The sequence below is a fragment of the Panulirus ornatus genome, chromosome 7 (assembly GCF_036320965.1).
Source record: "Panulirus ornatus isolate Po-2019 chromosome 7, ASM3632096v1, whole genome shotgun sequence".
Classification (NCBI taxonomy): Eukaryota; Metazoa; Arthropoda; class Malacostraca; order Decapoda; family Palinuridae; genus Panulirus; species Panulirus ornatus.
In genome coordinates, this window is record NC_092230.1 from 1,753,972 (window position 1) to 1,773,431 (window position 19,460).

Here is a 19,460-nt window from a genome sequence, read left to right on the forward strand (position 1 = left end):
ATTCCTTCCATCGTAACACATATGCTGACCTCCTCCTGACCTGCGCAGCAGCTGAGGATATCGGTTCACGGTCAGCTTTAACGACCAGGGTACGACTTCACGACCCTTAACTAAGACAGCACGACCCTTGACGACCACGGGACTACCCTTGGGTATGATGACCTGACCCTCGAGGTCGGAGGTCAAGGTATCATGCACGAGGGTCATAATGCTGTGCTCACGGGTCGTGCCGTCCTGCTCAAGGGCCGTGCACTTGCACCCATTAGTCGTGCCGTCGTACCCACCGGTCGTGCTGTCGTACCCACCGGTCGTGCTGTCGTACCCAGCGGTCGTGCGGTCGTACCCAACGGTCGTGCGGTTATACCCACCGGTCGTGCGGTCGTACCCAACGGTCGTGCGGTCGTACCCAACGGTCGTGCGGTCGTACCCAACGGTCGTGCGGTCGTACCCACCGGTCGTGCAGTCGTACCCAACGGTCGTGCGGTCGTACTCAACGGTCGTGCGGTCGTACTGAGGTGGTTATGCATCTGCTCAGACTGGCATGTGTTGTGCCTGGGTTGTGACGACCTTCCAGGCCAGCGGCAGGTCCAGGCCTGGCGCGGCGCTATACAGGACGTCTCCCTTTCCAGGAATCCTGGAAATGTCCTTGACTCAGCTGAGGAGGAGGAGGAGGACGAGGCTCCAGCCATCCAGTCATCTTTCCTTCCTCGTCTCTTCCTGTCTGTTCAACATCTTGTTGTCCTTCATCCATCAAGATGGTGCTGGAAAGACGATCATTTTACTGAATAATTTGATTATCTTTCAGACATGACCCCGACCTCGGCTGAATGTCGAGTGCTTCGCTTCCCGTCCAGACCTCAGCAGATATCACGTGAGTTTCCAAATACATTCCAGGCGGGTCTTCCCCCGCGGCCTCCGTCAACACCGTGCTATGGAGCCGTCACCATCAACTAGAGCCTCCTGGAAGCAAGTGTGAGGCAGAGAATACTTAGAACTGTGTCCATCAGTTGTGCCTCGTTTTGTGGAACTACGGCACCCCCTCCTGTTGCTCTGAGAGAGAGAGAGAGAGAGAGAGAGAGAGAGAGAGAGAGAGAGAGAGAGAGAGAGAGAGAGAGAGAGAGAGAGAGAGAGAGAGAGAGAGAGCACCACAGAAGGTGGGGGTCATTCCTCATTACTGAGTGCTCCTCCATACCTCTCACTGTTACCTTATTAACCTCATCCATTATACTGGTGTTGGTCAGGCCTGTGTCCTGACTCTGACGAGGATTGACACTGTGTTCAGTGTAAATATGTGACAGAGTCTCACTTCCAGAAATGTTCTGACAGCTCGGTAATAGTCATTCGTTATATCAGTTTTTCGTTGTCGTTCTTGACATAACTTGTCGGTCTACAACCCTTGCAAACACTGTGTTCGTTATCTGCACAGCGTATGACCTTTGGATCATGTTATAATGACATCACAGACGCGCATTTATTGGTTCGTTGTGCTCTGCTTGGTGTAATCGGATACACCCAGGCGGCCACACACACACCAGCACACTGTATATACAGATTGCTCAGCGGTTGTTATAAAACGGAAACATTCATAATTGTGAGGTAGAGGGATAGTGTTGGCTGCTGGCAGTTTTTCAATAAAATTTGTTTTCGAATCAGATGTGACTATTAACATGTTAGCAGGCATGTGCGCCTGTTGACCTGCCAGTACACCTACGTGTCTACTGACATATCATTGTTGGACTGTCAGAACGCCTCGTCTACTTCCATTTCTTGGACGTTATCTTGTGGAGGAGGTGTCTAGTGATCAGCTTCCCTCGAGGACACTTCCCTGGCCGGGAGTCGAACCTGAAACTTTGATTTATAGAAGCGATTGTTTGACTATTCAGCCAATCTCTGTCTGAAGTCCAGAATGTTCATTGATTATTCTCTTAACTAAAGGCGTGTATTCGTGTGGCGTTTACTTGTTCATGGATTATTTGTTGACCATGTGAGCACTGGTACACGACGGTGCACGAGTAGGGAAGGTACATGCTGAAGGAGGGAGAGAACACCTGAAGAAGGTGGTAAAGATTTTTCTATTTGAGGTTATATGCTGACACTGATGGCCTTAATGACCCTGGCAGTTGATAGCACTGTACATAACGAACCAATTAACACAACAAGAGCGTAATCAGTCCGTACCGACAGCATTCAGGAAATGACCTATGATCATACGTCATTAACAGTCTCTAACAAGCGGGTGGAGGAGGGGCAGACGCTCTGAGGGAACCAATACTAACGCTACATACATAAACTCCCTGGGTTTTCATTGGCTGGACTTGGCTCATACCTTAACGAGCTGGTAATTCACACAGGGTCGGTAGTTTACTGGCCGGCCAGCTAGAAAGACTCACACAGCAACCTTACGTAGTATACATTTGGCAGTGGTGCGGGTGAGGGCGAACGTTCGTCTAGGATGTGGCGGAACTTATCAGTTGAAACACCTCCGGCTTATCTTATCTCTGTGTCAGGTGACCGTGATTGACACAGGCCCAGGTCATGGCATGGGACACATCACCTTGACCACCACAGGAGAAGTATTTCTCGATGATATACAGGTAATTTGCAAGGTATCTGTACCTCAGGTCTGAGGTATGTTGTGTCGGTGTTCTGAGAATGCATAACCTCACTCAAGAACTGTATGTAGAACGATAGTTATAAAAGTTATTGTCGATATCGGTCAATGTGGGTATCGGATCATCCTTGTTATAATAATTACCGATGTGTTTACCAGATGATAATTATAATGTCATGATTTGTTTAGCGTTGCTGACCATTATACATTCTCGGGCCGCCCAGGGTCGAGCGCATGGGTTCGAATCTTGGTCGTGGGCTGCGGCACAGTCCATAGTTAACCTAGCTGTTCATCTGTCCCCATCGGTTGGTCGATACACAATGAAGTTTACTGCCACACACAACACGATGGCCTCGCTCCTTGTTCAGTGTTACGAACGTCGTGTTCCACTAGCATGAGAGTCGTGAGATATCCTTTGACAACACTGTTTCTGTTCGTCTGTTTCGCCGTGTGATAAATATGTGGTACACGTATTCTTGTGTGGTATATGTACCACCGTAGATATGACCTTATATTTCATCATATATTTTTTCCCGTTCACCACAACACCCTCAAAAAGACCCAATTGTCTACTGATTGTTTATATACGTCATCGTCCTATCATTACGATAAACGTGACAATCGTCAGATATAATGATAGTTACTGATTGATATCTGAATATGTTCATCCTCACTCATGACACATTCCACCATAGTACACGTTGTCACTCACATGATTTTCAAGTTATACGTTGGAATACGAAGAAATACATACGGCAACAGACCAGTGGATCATTTCGAAGCAGTTTTTGATAGTGGACGAGACCAGAATCCTAGAGTAGTTGGGCGAGAGTAGAAAAACAAAAAGGTGATTCAGAGAGAAATGCCAGTTGACTTGTAAGTAAGGAGGCGCGAGTACCGTCACTGGTGAACTTGAAGAAATATCTGTCACGTCTTTCCTAAAACGTATTTATGATTCTGCTTTCAACCATTTTAAGCGGTAAATCATATGTTAACTATCCTAGTGAAGCAAATGTACTTGGCATTATCTGAGGTAAAATTTTTGCCCACGTGTTTGTTTCAATCATAAACAATTTGTTCACTTGTTTGTCGATAAGATTTTTGTTGTGTGTGTGTGTGTGTGTGTGTGTGTGTGTGTGTGTGTGCTCAAGTTGAATAGATTCTCAAACAAGGTATCTATCACCGCTAATGATCCGTCGGCATTAATTGTATTAATGCTAACGATGAGCAGAGATCCGTAAGCGCCGGGATACACTTGGTCCGAGGTCAATTAAATCGAGACTTGACCTTTGACATATTGGTCATTACGTAGGTGCCAGGTCAACATGCAGACTCGGAAAACGAGGTGAGGCTTACGTTATGTACCGTCAGGTTAGGTCTGCTGTGTGTGAGCTGACGAACAGTGAGGCACACATCAGAGAAAGACGCTAAATGAAAGCTTAATAAAAATATGTTGCAAAACTCATGTAGTATTGACGGATGATGGTTTACCCATGTGGAGACAAGTGTACAATAGGTTGGCTATGGAGGGTGGTAGGCAGGAGTGTTTAGTATGATTCTGTGTTAGAGAAAATATGTATTTGATTAGTCACCGTTTTTTTTAAGTTACTTTAGATATACGTCATAAGAGCGAGGAACATGTAAGTTAACCTGAGTCACTGATGGATTGTGGTAGACGTGGTTGATTCCATGCAATGAGTAGATCCACCAGCTCATTCTTGGAACCACTAGCAGTACCAGGGTCTGGCATATGACAAGTGCTAACGATTGTTAGCCAATACCAACAATCATCGTTTTCTTCACCAAGGTAGTTAACATGTCTAATGACTTACCAATATCAGTGGTGTAGCTGATAGCAGCACCAAACATGTGTGAAGACACATGACAAATACTTTGTATCAAGTTCACAACTGTTATGATTTCTTCCTCTCGAGTTATAATGGAAAGTTTAAAGGAATTTTTCCCTTGAGTAATGTGCTCGCATTCCTCCGCTCTCCACAATATGGTTTGCTGATGTTTGATTTCCTTTTCATGCCTGTGTATATGACTGTGCCACACACGGCCAGGGAACAGTAGCAACAAATTGATGTTAAATCATACGGGAATGTTCATAAACACAAGAGGTTTCACACACGAGTGTTACATACGTATCAAATGTGAAATTAAACATTGCACCAGTAAATGTCAACCCAAATCTTCATTACGAAAAGATATTTATTTTGCAGAACTGTAACTGTAGCTGGTACTGTATTTGTGAACAATGAGATGAATGGCATAATAGTGAAGGTTCTCACCACACTACGTCATGTGGTGTATTTCATACAAACTGCCGTTGAATATTTCCTGTATGTTGACCACATGACACCGAAGGAGAGAATGATTAATAGTAACATTATGTTCCTGTTTACGACAAGGTCAGTCGTCTGCTGCTTAAAGCAGGTGTAACTCTTGCAATATATAAAGACGTATTTGCCACATGGCATCATGTAGGATGCAGACTCCCATGTGGGATCCTGTAAGGCCGTACAGCGATAATATAGGACATACCCTACACAGGAGTAATGCTACAGTGGAACATACGTTAACTAGTTCACCCATCACCCGGTAGGAGGCGTTGTCTTTCGGCGTCATCGTTTCGTCAGCGTCCATCATTTCCTGTGTTGTACTCGTAACTTTCGTGAGGTCATGAGGTCATGTATATGTCTTCCGTGAATGAGGCGACCCAGGTCATGGCGGGACATTACCATAATCCTTCACGATGTACAGGATGATATATAATGTTATTCAGAAAGTTGTCTAACTTTAAACCACAAGTTTAAAGTTGTCAAGACGCGTGTGTTTTCTGGTCTCAAACTTGTTATGTTTTAACAGCAAATGTGTCTCTCAGGGAAGGACTCTTGTTTACTCTTATCTTTTCTCGTAGAGTAAACTGTAAAGTGGAAAAGGATGACTCCTCTCTCTCTCTCTCTCTCTCTCTCTCTCTCTCTCTCTCTCTCTCTCTCTTGTATCATTCATAAAAAGAAACAGATTATGTAGATTTGATCGCTGGAAAGATGTCTTATTTTTTTAATGAAGATTGTTATCACGTACGTTGTAGACTCAGACCACAGGAGTGGCGCTCTGATACATTTCAGAACGATGGGGTAAACGTTTTAGTGAAGCTCTGAGAATAAAATGTAAATATGGCGGATTCATGTGAGAAACTGCAGAAGCTGGTGACGGAGTTTGGTAAAGTGTGTGGAAGAAGAAAGTTAAGAGTAAATGTCAATAAGAGCAAGGTTATTAGGTACAGTAGGGTTGAGGGTCAAGTCAATTGGGAGGTGAGTTTGAATGGTGAGAGGCTGGAGGAAGTGAAGTGTTTTAGATATCTGGGAGTGGATCTGTCAGCGGATGGAACCATGGAAGCGGAAGTGGATCATAGGGTGGGGGAGGGGGCGAAAATTTTGGGAGCCTTGAAAAATGTGTGGAAGTCGAGAACATTATCCCGGAAAGCAAAAATGGGTATGTTTGAAGGAATAGTAGTTCCAACAATGTTGTATGGTTGCGAGGCGTGGGCTATGGATAGAGTTGTGCGTAGGAGGATGGATGTGCTGGAAATGAGATGTTTGAGGACAATGTGTGGTGTGAGGTGGTTTGATCGAGTAAGTAACGTAAGGGTAAGAGAGATGTGTGGAAATAAAAAGAGCGTGGTTGAGAGAGCAGAAGAGGGTGTTTTGAAGTGGTTTGGGCACATGGAGAGAATGAGTGAGGAAAGATTGACCAAGAGGATATATGTGTCGGAGGTGGAGGGAACGAGGAGAAGAGGGAGACCAAATTGGAGGTGGAAAGATGGAGTGAAAAGGATTTTGTGTGATCGGGGCCTGAACATGCAGGAGGGTGAAAGGAGGGCAAGGAATAGAGTGAATTGGAGCGATGTGGTATACAGGGGTTGACGTGCTGTCAGTGGATTGAATCAAGGCATGTGAAGCGTCTGGGGTAAACCATGGAAAGCTGTGTAGGTATGTATATTTGCGTGTGTGGACGTGTGTATGTACATGTGTATGGGGGGGGTTGGGCCATTTCTTTCGTCTGTTTCCTTGTGCTACCTCGCAAACGCGGGAGACAGCGACAAAGTATAAAAAAAAAAAAAAAAAAAAAAAAAAAAAAAAATATATATATATATATATATATATATATATATATGGAAATAAGAAAGATGGTTTTGGAAAATCTATGTTTTATGCTCTCGACAACGAGGCAGGAAACTTTGGAGAAGTTGTTAAAACGAAGAATGAAATATGAAAGAAAATGTAAAATGTTGAGAGATCACTTCGTGGGTTGAGCAGTATTCTTTGCCTCCGTTGTTCCTGCCGGATACACCCGAAGCGACGGCGTCTTTATCCGGATTGTTTGGTATATTCGGGATTTTCCGTAGAGTAATATCGGTAAAAGTCACATCGGATTGAAGACTTGCTACGTGCAATCGGAAAGAAAGTTTTCCCCAAAATTCTCAGCCAAGAATTTTAGGATCTGGAGCAGCGGTGTGGCAGACATGGGGGGAGGTCATGTCATCCACTGAGGTCTGTGTGGTCTGTATGTAACTCTCTCTCTCTCTCTCTCTCTCTCTCTCTCTCTCTCTCTCTCTCTCTCTCTCTCTCTCTCTCTATCTCTCTCTCTCTCTCTCTATCTCTCTCTCTCTCTCTCTCTCTCTCTCTCTCTCTCTCTCTCTCTCTCTCTCTATCTCTCTCTCTCTCTCTCTCTCTCGCTGACAAAACGCTTGGCAAACGCTTTGTTCTATATACCTCACACGTTGTGTTGATGACGAGAGAGAAGCAACTTAAACATATTGTTAACTAGCATCACATACGAGGCTACTCCAGCACTGGTGGGTGTGGTTACTCCTGTATTATGTATTCTAGTGCTAGTAGGGTGTAATAATTCCTGTATTATGTATTCTAGTGCTACTAGGGTGTGATAATTCCTGTATTATGTATTCTAGTGCTAGTAGTGTGTGATAATTCCTGTATTATGTATTCTAGTGCTAGTAGTGTGTGATAATTCCTGTATTATGTATTCTAGTGCTACTAGGGTGTGATAATTCCTGTATTATGTATTCTAGTGCCGGGAGAAAGTGGTGGCTCCTGTATTATGTAATGTTACTAGTCTGTTTCCCTTACAACACAAAGCTGAACTGAATATAATGAGAATAACAGCTTCGCTTCTCATTTCCATCCATTGCTCACCATACAGCCGTGTTCAGGAGTTAATGCTACAGTTCCAAGCTTATAAAAACGAGTCTAATCTTTGTTCAACTATTCAAACAATATGTTATGGTGTTCAGGCTTTACATCGGATGGGTAACATTACCTAAGTTCAGTTCCTCAGTATTCAACCACATTCCATATTCACAACTATTCGTGAAGGCAGTTCAGTTCAGCACTTTGTCGTGGATATTTGTGTGTTGACTGTGAGTATATTTCTTCTATTTGGTATTCTATATGGAATGCAAGCTCTCAAGAATTTCATCATTGATTTACGTTTACAATAGATCCGGTGTACGGTGGTAAACGAGAAAATGGCTTTGTTTACCATGTATTCTTTGCCAAAGAAAACGATGTTGAAGGAAGAATGAAAAAATGATTTAAGGGGAGGTTATCCACTTTCCTTCTACTTATCAGTTTCGAACTGTGGAACAGACAGGCATACAGCTAGTGATGCATAGACTTGTCGCCCTAGGGTTTCTGTACTTAGAGAAGAAAGTACATAAATATACGTATGTTACAGTAATCTGAATCTTTTGAATAGATTTTTGCATTGCTGACTGTAAAACCAGTTCGAGAATATTTAATCTACAAGGTAGACTTACCACTATTGTATTATGTATTTTATACCTTTACTGTATAGACATTTTCCCCATCTATTTTTCTATGAGATTATTTTTGCTTTTCAGAAACAGTTGTCGACCACACTGGCAGTCGCCCCCCTGCAGGTCGTATCGTACAGAGGAAGGTAAGTGTCATACCTTAATGTTCGTCTTTTCCTTGAGGTTGTATTTATGAACAGTGTCGTGTGGTGCAGCTCGGAGAGAGACCATTAGATCCTCTTGCAATCAGGTATAAACACTATGTAACCTGATCATAACAATATGCCTTAATCAATGGGTAGATCAGCAGAACGAACTCTCGGTTCCCTTTTATAACATAACGATTCCGTATTGGGCTAACATAAAGTACCGCGAACACCGCGAGAATCAGCATTATGATCGTGACTGGCGTGGGGGACAATTGTGATGGTGGAGGAACAGAGGATCATCTTGTTACTAAAGTCCTCAATATGATTATGATTTGGTTTACTATGTTGGTTAGGGAGAGAAGAAAGTGGTTAGCCAGGTGGAAGGTACGGCGTCGGAATGGAACGAGATACAGAACGTATGGATGTATAGTGGAACTTGGACTGAAGTGAGGTGCTTAATGGGTATGTGTTTAGCTGGTGTTCTGGATGGGTTACTGGAGTGGTATAACCGAGAGAAGGGCAAGAAAACTAGTTAAACAACAATATTAATATGTTGGTTATGATGTGTGAGGTGAGGTAACAGAGGGCGATAAGATTAGGTCAGGTGAGGCCACATGCTGTGACCTGCTACCAGGTCGAGGCGGTGTGAGGAAGGCAACAATTTGTGTGGCGACAGTGGGTCGCTACTCATGTTTTTAGTGCCTTATGTATTTACCCCCAGCAGTGTGTGTGTGTGTAGTGCTGGTGGTGTTTGTTGGTTTGGGAAGGGAATTAGCGAAGCTAAGGTAAACATTGTTTCTTCTGTACATCTATAGATGACATGAGACTATCTCAGTACTTTGAGGTTCCGTGGCAACCTAGGGTGTTCCATGTACATACCACTGCCCAGGTCTTGACTAGACCCATACTTTGTATCATCGTTATGCTCTCGCCTGCGTAGCATTGTCTGTACATCTTAAGTATAAGTAGATTGTTTACGCCTGCGTAGTATTGTCTGTACATCTTAAGTATAAGTAGATTGTTTACTACCCAGTCGTCCATGTTGTGGCGCGATGTTTCATATGTAGGTGTCTACCTCCCGTCTGTGACGAACTGCAGGTTTCTGTCCTCTGCAACTTCAGCCTGAGATGCGACCTCGTATTATCCTCTGGGAAACAAATGCTTGTAACGCGTGACCAAGATAGAGGATGTCTGAGGCTGTGACATGAGCCTCTCAGGGTCAAATCCTCATGTTACGTTACTAAGAGAACGCAAGATTTCGTTGATTTCTTTGTCAACTTTCATCCTTGTTGTAGCGGGAGGGTGACTGGGTCAACATTAATAGTTTCAAATGTTTACTTCCAGCAAGTCAGTTCCTGAAGAAAGTGGGGCAGAGTCCGCATAGCTTCCACAGTCTGGACGCTGACAACAAAATACTGCACCACACTCTCTCTCATCCCCACATTATTCCTTCATACACATGAGCTCAGTGTTTACGTTGAGGTTGCGTGTCTAAGCCAAGTTTGTTAAACATTGTAACTCCCGCCACTACTCTGGTGGTGTTATCTGTAACAATACAACAAGCTTTGCCCAGGATCTTCCAATTATCCACAATAATCCTCTGCAAATCCTCTTTGATGTTTATTGCTGTGTGGCGGTACAGCAGCTTCCGGAAGGGCGCCTCGTGACTAACTGTATTACTTTCTGTAATATGAACTGTAACATGTGTACGACTGCCATATTGATGGATGTCCGTGGGTGTCTGTAAATACATATTTGTGATGACCTAATTGTACTGTGAGGGGGATTTTATGCTCGTGGGGCAACAGCTCTTGAACATTCTCTATCATACTGCTTGTTGTTCCTATGCTGTCAGCATAAACCATTTGCTCAGTCCTGTTCCATTTATCTTGTACGATAAAAGTACTTCACATTTCTTTTCACACTGCTATCTAGAGTAAGGTACCTGCTGGCTGACGGTACCTGCTGACTGGAGGTACCTGTTGTCTGGAGGTACTTCCTATCTAGAGGTACCTGCTGGTTGAGGTACGTGTCGTCAGGGGGTACCTGCTGACCGGAGGTACCTACCGCTGGAGGTACCTGTTGATCGTAGATACCTGTTGGTTGACGGTACCTGCTGGTTGACGGTACCTGCTGGTTGGAGGTACCTCCTGGTTGGAGGTACCTCCTGGTTGGAGGTACCTGCTGGTTGGAGGTACCTGCTGGTTGGAGGTACCTGCTGGTTGGAGGTACCTGCTGGTTGGAGGTACCTGCTGGTTGGAGGTACCTCCTGGTTGGAGGTACCTGCTGGCTGACGGTACCTGCTGGCTGACGGTACCTGCTGGCTGACGGTACCTGTTGGCTGACGGTACCTGCTGGCTGACGGTACCTGCCCTCCTGAGGTATATTCTAGCTAGGAGTACCCAGGTTAGGTCATTGTCCTGTTGTTGTGAGTCTGTTATAAACAAGACTCGTATCAGATGCTCTTATCATTATCGCCAGTCAGTTATTTTTCACTGATGCGCTTTTGTTAAAGTGTTGACAGATATCATGTATAGATCTGGCCTGAGCTAATCCTGTAAACTTTGTTGAAATGAACTTTGACCTTTGAATTTGCCATCGTGTTTCGTCATGGAAGAGAGAGAGAGAGAGAGAGAGAGAGAGAGAGAGAGAGAGAGAGAGAGAGAGAGAGAGAGAGAGAGAGAGAATTACAATATCTCGAGAAATGATTGTTGCTTTGCGACCTGAATGTCACATTTCAAATGAAAATAGAAGGACGTTCCTAGTAAGAATTCTATATCAGGTACAGGTATCCATTCCTCTTACCGCTGCACATTTGAAGTAGTATTCAGAGGAGCAGAGGCTGGTACGTATTTTCACTTTGATCTGAACATTGAGGACTGAGGCTAAGAACGTACCTGTCCGCTGATGTTTGTGGTAGTCAGGGACTTCATATTCTAGTGCCAGTAGGGGTTAAGGTCATGACCTGTGCTCACAGAAGGTTAAGAATGGTGTCGAATTAATCAGCGTGAGAGGCAGGCATCTGTGTCAGACTCCAGCAACGAACACAGTAAATCTTCGCGTTTTTCTAATCTAAAGTTCAGTTATCTGTGGTGAACGTTGAGATCCTCGAGGTAAAGTGTCTCAGCTTGCTGGTGAGACGAGGTCAGAGCCTGTTAGCAGGAGTTCAGTCAGCAGAAGAAAGATGAAAAGATAATTTGTAGAATCACGAGAGCAGTAGAGAAAAAGATATTGTGTTGTAGTCAGGAGATAGACCTTGAGCCACATACCATCAAAGTTTGGGGACTTGAGGTCCTTGAGGCGTGCAACAGGTGTGTTGATGTTGGAATTGGCACAGACACCACCTCTGAACCGGAGTCGTAAGTGGTGATTATAGTTGGAGATAAAAAGGGACTAGTGAGACCATCATTAGACAACCATGTGTCAGAGAGAAGGAGGATATTAGGAGTGGTACAAGACAAATGGTGTTCAGCAGAAGACAGGTTACTATCTCACTGGCAACTGAGTCACTGTTTATTTCTCTTGATTAAAGAAAATAATGCAATAAGGATAAGAAAAACTGATCAACTGTGAATGTAATAAAGAAAATGGACTGAAAAGGTTATATGAACAAGGGAAAATGGACTGAGAATGAAGTTGTGTGTGAGATATGAATATTACATACCTTTACCTTATTCGATATGCCTAATGACCTTTATCATAGGTCACAGGCTGTTACACTCTACAAACTAACCAGTGAACCAGTAACTCGGTGAGAGACTCTCGGGAGACCTACATCATACATACGGTCGCCTCTGTTTTAGTAGCATGACACTGACATGATCATCGGCCCTCAGACCGTCGGAGATGTGACCCAGTTGATACCAACGACTCAATGAAAAATCCCCACAGGGATCACGGAGGCGATCGCCTGACTGACGTCTGTCAGCTCAGATCAAATGTAGATGTTGTGAGCGTTCTGAACTTGGTCTAGGTGTTACCCCCTGCCTTCAGACGTACTACCCCTGCCTTCAGACGTACTATCCCCTGCCTTCAGACGTACTACCCCTGCCTTCAGACGTACTACCCCTGCCTTCAGACGTACTACCCCTGCCTTCAGACGTACTATCCCCTGCCTTCAGACGTACTATCCCCTGCCTTCAGACGTACTATCCCCTGCCTTCAGACGTACTACCCCCTGCCTTCAGACGTACTATCCCCTGCCTTCAGCAGTACTACCCCCTGCCTTCAGACGTACTACCCCCCTGCCTTCAGACGTACTACCTCAATGAACAACTCATAGTCCACGTTCGTTTGATTACCCCTTCTCTCAAATGTTCCTCATTCCACAGTCAGTGTGGCACGCGAGGTATGACCCATACACTTGCCTCGCCTCACGGTTGTACAGCTTCGCTCAGAATTTCCTTCCTGCTCCCAGCCAGCTTGGGCAGAGCTGCCTCGTAAAGACGTCTGGAACTACGTCCTGGTACCAGCCACAATGTGAAGCCGATACAAATGAATCTATAAGTTCGACGCACCAGACTCAAGTTCATTTTTAAACCAACAGATGGTGTACCGTAGCGTTTGATGTGGGGAGACGGGGAGACACGACGGGGGAGAGGTGGTTTGAGGGTTGAGAATGACATTACGAAATATTCACGTCCTGGTGACGTCACCATCATCTTGTCAATGTTGATTACACAAATAAAGATATTATCGATCATCAATATCACTTGTGATAATTCTTATATACGAGCCCAAAAAACAAATACTTTGTGGTTGTGGCAGCAAAATACTAACAGAGGTAATAGACTTATGTGCTTAGTTGTAGAATTATTGATACTAATTCCACGTGTTTGAGTTTTCAAAGTTGTGGTACTATTTGATGGACAGATATGATATTTTACTGATGATGATGATATTAGTTAAGACTGCTGCATCATTGTGCAGAGCTCTTGAGCTATTTAGTAAGTGCTCGTTACATTTGGAAGACCGGAAACTCAACCTTGATATATATTTGTGTTTTGATAGTTCGATACTTTCTATCAGAAATATTTTTGTACGAGACGTTACGTCGCATCATGTGCATTCCATCACACACGACAAACACCACAACAGGTGATCACTATGGGAAGAAAACATGATTCAATGAAACGGATGTAACGCATACAATTTACATTCCTTAATATACACCCAATGTCGACTTCGGTGAGGCTCTCAACACATTAATATCGTAAATGTTATAAGATCAATAGTACAAATCATTTTAATATATATATATATATATATATATATATATATATATATATATATATATATATATATATATATATATATATATATATATAATGAATCTGCATTTGTTAGGAATACCATGAGCTACGTTAAATCATTTCAACCCACAAGATCCTGAATACCTCCCATTATATACACCCTCCACCCTGACCCCAGTTCACCTCTCCATGGTGTTTCGTACGATTTCTTGGTTCAGTATTGTCATCACCCTAATATGCATTCCTCCGAATCTTCCCTTGATAGATCATATTTACAGCAGTCTTATTTTCCAATGTTTGTGGTGGTGGTTTCTAAGAACTGTATAAGATAAATATTACTTGATGTACTTGTAACGGGCGAAGATTATCCGAACGTCATCATCATAACCATCATTCTCACGATTCCACTCTGAGGTCACGGTGAAGGTCAGGGACGTAACTCACTCCCTTGAGGACAGTTGTGTCGTCCAGGATATGTGCCACGACCTACGTGTGTGGGGCGGGTCATGTAAACACTGTCGGAGCCACACACGCTTCAGCTGAGGGGGACTCAGTATGGACGTGTTGGATGATACATTGAGTAATAGCCAGCCAAACCTCAGGTCAGAGGATGTCAAGATGATGAATCGCAAAACATCAACAGTTTATGACATTACGAAGATCTGGCCACCTCGTCGTTAACGAGATCTCTCAATGGCCGATTTCTTTTGTGAGTACGAGATATGAATGTTGTTTTTGCGCTGTAGATAGCTGGCTGGGAGTAAGAAGGAAGGAACTTTTGAGCGAGACTGTATTTAGATTTCTACAGTGTATTTAAGTCGCAGTTCATGTGTTTGCCTCCTCTCTAAACTTTACCAGATTTGATATTTTGTGAGTTATCAGAGATTGTGGTCCAGCAACTGGCCCCTTCTCAGACGTGGCTTACGGGAGCCAAACCACAGTATGAGGTGGGTGTGGCCACCGTGTCCCACTCCCCTTGCGATGGTGCCTTACTATGCCATGTGATAGGCCTTACTCACCACAGCCTCCCTCTGCTAGAGTTAACCCCATCTCCTCCTTATAGCCCTGAGAGTCTCTTGTCCCAATGGAGTAGCTTAAAGGTTCCCAGGTAATGATATTGTGTGTAGAGTTACCGTAGCAGGTGTGGTATGGTCCAAACTCGCGCCCCTTGACGCTGCTGTGGTCCGCGCTAGCCTTTGTTTCCTGCAGCAGACACACGACACACGCTCCTGAACACTTAAACCCCTTAATGATGACGTCCCGGACTTTGACCTGACCCACAAGGGTCATGGAAAAAGGCCAGAATCTTGATACCCAAGAATCATGCTATCGTTCTGAAGGGTCGTACCGTCGTGTTCAGGGATCGAACCGTCGTACCGTCGTGTTCAGGGATCGTACCGTCGTATTCAGGGATCGAACCGTCGACCTTAATATGTGAAAGCTTCGTCTTGTTATGTATTATTGGGTTGACTCATCCGTGTAGAAGTTACCAGTATGAGCACAATGCTGACCAAGGCTGCACTGCAATCCTTGGCAGTTGGTCGTGTGGTCGTGGTTTAGTTGGTCGTGTGGTCGTGGCTTAGTTGGTCGTGTGGTCGTGGTCATTTCTCTCTCATAAATGACTCATGATAACCTGTGGCTCACTTTTTGTGAACCAATGTGTGACCTGTTTTGACTGTGACGTAGTAACATGTTTTGATTGTGACTTATGTAACTTGTTTTCACTACGTAACGCGTTATATTGATAACCAGAGTGACTGCTATAACCTGTTCTGACCAAGTTATATTGTCTTGTTACATGTGACTAGTAGTAAGACGACTATCCCTGGTCTAGTGTAACACTGCTTCGTAACGAATTGTTGTAACAGTTTTATAAAAGACGACGTTATTTAAGCCACAGTGACACACCTGGGCAGCTGTCTGGGGGGGTGACCATAGCATACAGTGTGTGGTAAAAGTTACAAGTATAAACCACTGGGGAAAAAAAAAGGAAAGCGAATCTAACTTCAAAAGTTTTGGGAAACAATTTATTGACAGCCATAACCGTAGGAAACGATTTCGTTTTCCACATTTAATTGAACCCATACGAAGTCCGTGTATGTTGTTGTTGGCTGTGTTGTGATATTGCAAGTCTTGGGCACAAGAGGAATTTAGAATGATTTTCATTACAGTTTGTGAAGGACAGATTCAGTGAGTGTATGTGGTCTTAGAACTATTCTTAACACGTGAAGAAGGTGGTGTCAAAAGACTTTCAACATAGACGGCCTTTATGGCCCTCGCAGTTGATTGGTTTAAAACCCAAAGAACCATCCAACTACAGAACCATCCGACCAACCAGCCAATCACCAAAACGACCAAGAGTGTTTGACATGAGCCAGAGAGGCAGCCGTCATATATGAAGGACCTGTGTCAGGCATAACCCTGGCAAGCATTACCTCCAGTATAAACTCGTGTTGACCAGAAAATATCACATAAAACTCCTGGGTCTGCTTAATGTACAGAAAACTATTTTTTACTTTCAAAAAGTCCGTAATTTTTTACTCTGTAATTAAAACTGCGTTCAATGGTGCAAACATTGTGTGTTGTGGACTCGTGTTAATGATAAAATATACTTTCAGAATTCAACATAATCCGTTAAATATCGCCAGAGTGATATGTTCTGAATTATAACAAACATTTTTTCATACATCTGAACTCTGCTTGTTATGAATCATTTCAGTTATGAAAATGATTTATGTAGAATATGATACGAAAATCAAACTGAACTCAAAATGATAAACAAATGTATTTAGAGGAATATTGAAGCAAGCGAGATCATTACAGGTTAAAATGTCTTTCGTCACGTTATTCTCTCTCTCTCTCTCTCTCTCTCTCTCTCTCTCTCTCTCTCTCTCTCTCTCTCTCTCTCTCTCTCTCTCTCTCTCTCATACACAAACACACATGCACATCGCTAGTCTGTTTACATCAGTATTTACAAATACGAGATAATTCTGTCAGTCACGTGTGGCAGACAGTCACCTCTAGAGATCTCCACTTCAAATTGAACTTTACCCAGGGTAAGATTGTTATATTTAACATCATCATTATACCACAACATATGCTGCACCACACGTACCATCATCATTATACCACAACATATGCTGCACCATGGAGAAGTGTAAGCCTCAGTGTTCGAGATGTTCTCCCTCATCATTGTGTCTTGTCATATCCTGAGTGTATTGTTATAAATCATTAAAACTATCAATCAGCTGTTTCTCTATGCATCTCTTACACACATTCTTCAAAGCAAACACCTGATCCACACATTATCTGCCACACCTAAAACCAAACTGCTCCTCCCCAGTCTGATGCGCCGTACATTCCTCCACCCTCACCATCACTACCCACCCATACAGCGTACCTGAGGACACTCAACAAACTTGCATCTCTGTAATACAAACATTCTCTTTTCTACCCTTTGCCTTCATACAGTCAAACTATACAAGCTTTCCGTCAAGCCTCAGCCAAGTAACTTTGATATATATATATATATATATATATATATATATATATATATATATATATATATATATATATATATATATATATATATATATATATATATATATTCTCCTCCTACAGTACACAGTAGTCCTAACCAATACAAAAAGCGACACATCACGATAGTCTGTTACCAGTGAAAAAATAACAGAGCAAAACTCATCCATTCAAAATGAAAGAGGGAGCGAGTGAGTGCGTCAGAGTATGGTGCAAAGAGTGCGTGTTTCAGAGAGTGATGTAAAACACCGTGAAAAACAGGTGTGTGTGTGTGTGTGCGTGTGTGTGTGTGTGTGTGTGGAGAACCAGGCAAGCCAGACCAGGCCTCACACTGGACAGCCAGGCAGACCTCACACTCACCAGACACAAATGTTATCAGTAAATACTCGCTATGTAGCCAGCTGCCCACCATCACCCAGTGCTGCCATAACTCTCTTGTTAAACTGTAACGAAAGATTCAACGAATTTTAGCTCCGCGGTAAAAGAGCGTAGTGAAAGTATTTTATTATTGGGTAACGTATGAAATGTTTTATAAATGCTGAGGAGAGTTTGGTCGGCCTGGCCCGCTCGGAGGGGGAGATGGGAGGGTCAAGCCTCTGTACTGTGGTGTTGCCTCGAGTGTGGTGTGGGGCTGGAAGAAAGTTGCCAGGACGTTATGACAACTTGACGGTGGGAAGTGTTCACCGACCAACTACAGACTGGAAGACAACGTTCTCGTACAAACAATGGAAGATATTTAGAATCGGTTGTCACATTATGGTGTCGGGTGGAGGCTGTATACAGTCTGCTGAGGTAAACAGTTAGTCACATCAACAGTTTGCACTGTCTTTTTCCTTTGAGTTATCTGTACATCTTCTGACTTTTACCACACTAATGTGTGAGTGTCTATCATCCACCATCACACACAGCCTCAGCGAGACCCAGTGGTCTGTTTCTGTGTAAATTCCTTTGTAATCCTCTGTTCATGACGGCATATAGGCTATGTAGCGAGGAGTTATCAATACATTTGTGGACACATTTTATGCAATCGAGTACTCGCTGCTTTTGCACCACATATTGAGTGTTTTGGATTATTCTTTTTCGTGTTAAGTGTTGTTATGAAGTGCCACGATCTGGATGGTCACATATTTGAGGTGAAGCTGGTGTGCCTGACCAGTGAGTTAGGCAAGTGGCTGATACTACAGGATGGAGGGGCAATATTACTGACCAGAACCTGAGAAAGAGATATCTCTTAGCTCACCACTGCAGCTGTGCCCCTGCCAGCTCACCACTACAGCTGTGCCCCTGCCAGCTTACCACTACAGCTGTGCCCCTGCCAGCTTACCACTACAGCTGTGCCCCTGCCAGCTCACCACTGCAGCTGTGCCCCTGCCAGCTCACCACTACAGCTGTGTCCCTGCCAGCTCACCACTACAGCTGTGTCCCTGCCAGCTCACCACTACAGCTGTGTCCCTGCCAGCTCACCACTACAGCTGTGTCCCTGCCAGCTCACCACTGCAGCTGTGTCCCTGCCAGCTCACCATTACAGCTGTGCCCCTGCCAGCTCACCGCTGGTCAACCAACACAAGTCTTAAGGAAATTTAGCATAAGGGAGAACGCTGACGCTCCACTTAATCTCAGAGTCAGCGTTTTGACGGGGGACATGGAATGGGCTCGCTCAGTTGGAAGTGATAAGAGATAAGGATGTGGTTACAAAGTCCCAAGACGGTTCAGAAATATATAATGGTAGGTCGAGTGTTAGAAGAGAGGCCAAGGCGACCAGGAACTCGTGTTGGGTGTTGAATCAGTTATTTCAGTTTGGTAAACTGCGGATACAAGGGGCTTAACTTTTACTGTTATCATCCACGATAGATTCAAGGCGCTCCCTGTGGTACCATTAAAGTCCCCGACACAAAGGTCTTTAGCAACGTGGATGTGAAGAAAACAAAGCTGTGTGGGAGGAGGTAGAATATTCGAAGAGCTGTCCATATTGTGAGGAACCGGGGGGAATTAATATCTGAAAGCCTTTTTGTTTCTCTCTCTCTCTCTCTCTCTCTCTCTCTCTCTCTCTCTCTCTCTCTCTCTCTCTC

At 43.9% G+C, this 19,460-nt stretch overlaps 1 protein-coding gene across 2 annotated transcripts in view; it reads left to right on the forward strand.

Moving 5' to 3' along the window:
• Nucleotides 1-2,426: 2,426 nt before the first annotated feature.
• The window catches only part of LOC139749365 (uncharacterized), a 492,874-nt gene continuing 475,840 nt past the window's right edge, over nt 2,427-19,460 (forward strand). For both annotated transcript variants that reach the window (XM_071663129.1, XM_071663130.1), the window contains exons 1-2: nt 2,427-2,594; nt 8,541-8,599. The gene's annotated coding sequence lies outside the window, so the exon portion shown is untranslated. The remainder of the gene's footprint in view (nt 2,595-8,540; nt 8,600-19,460) is intronic.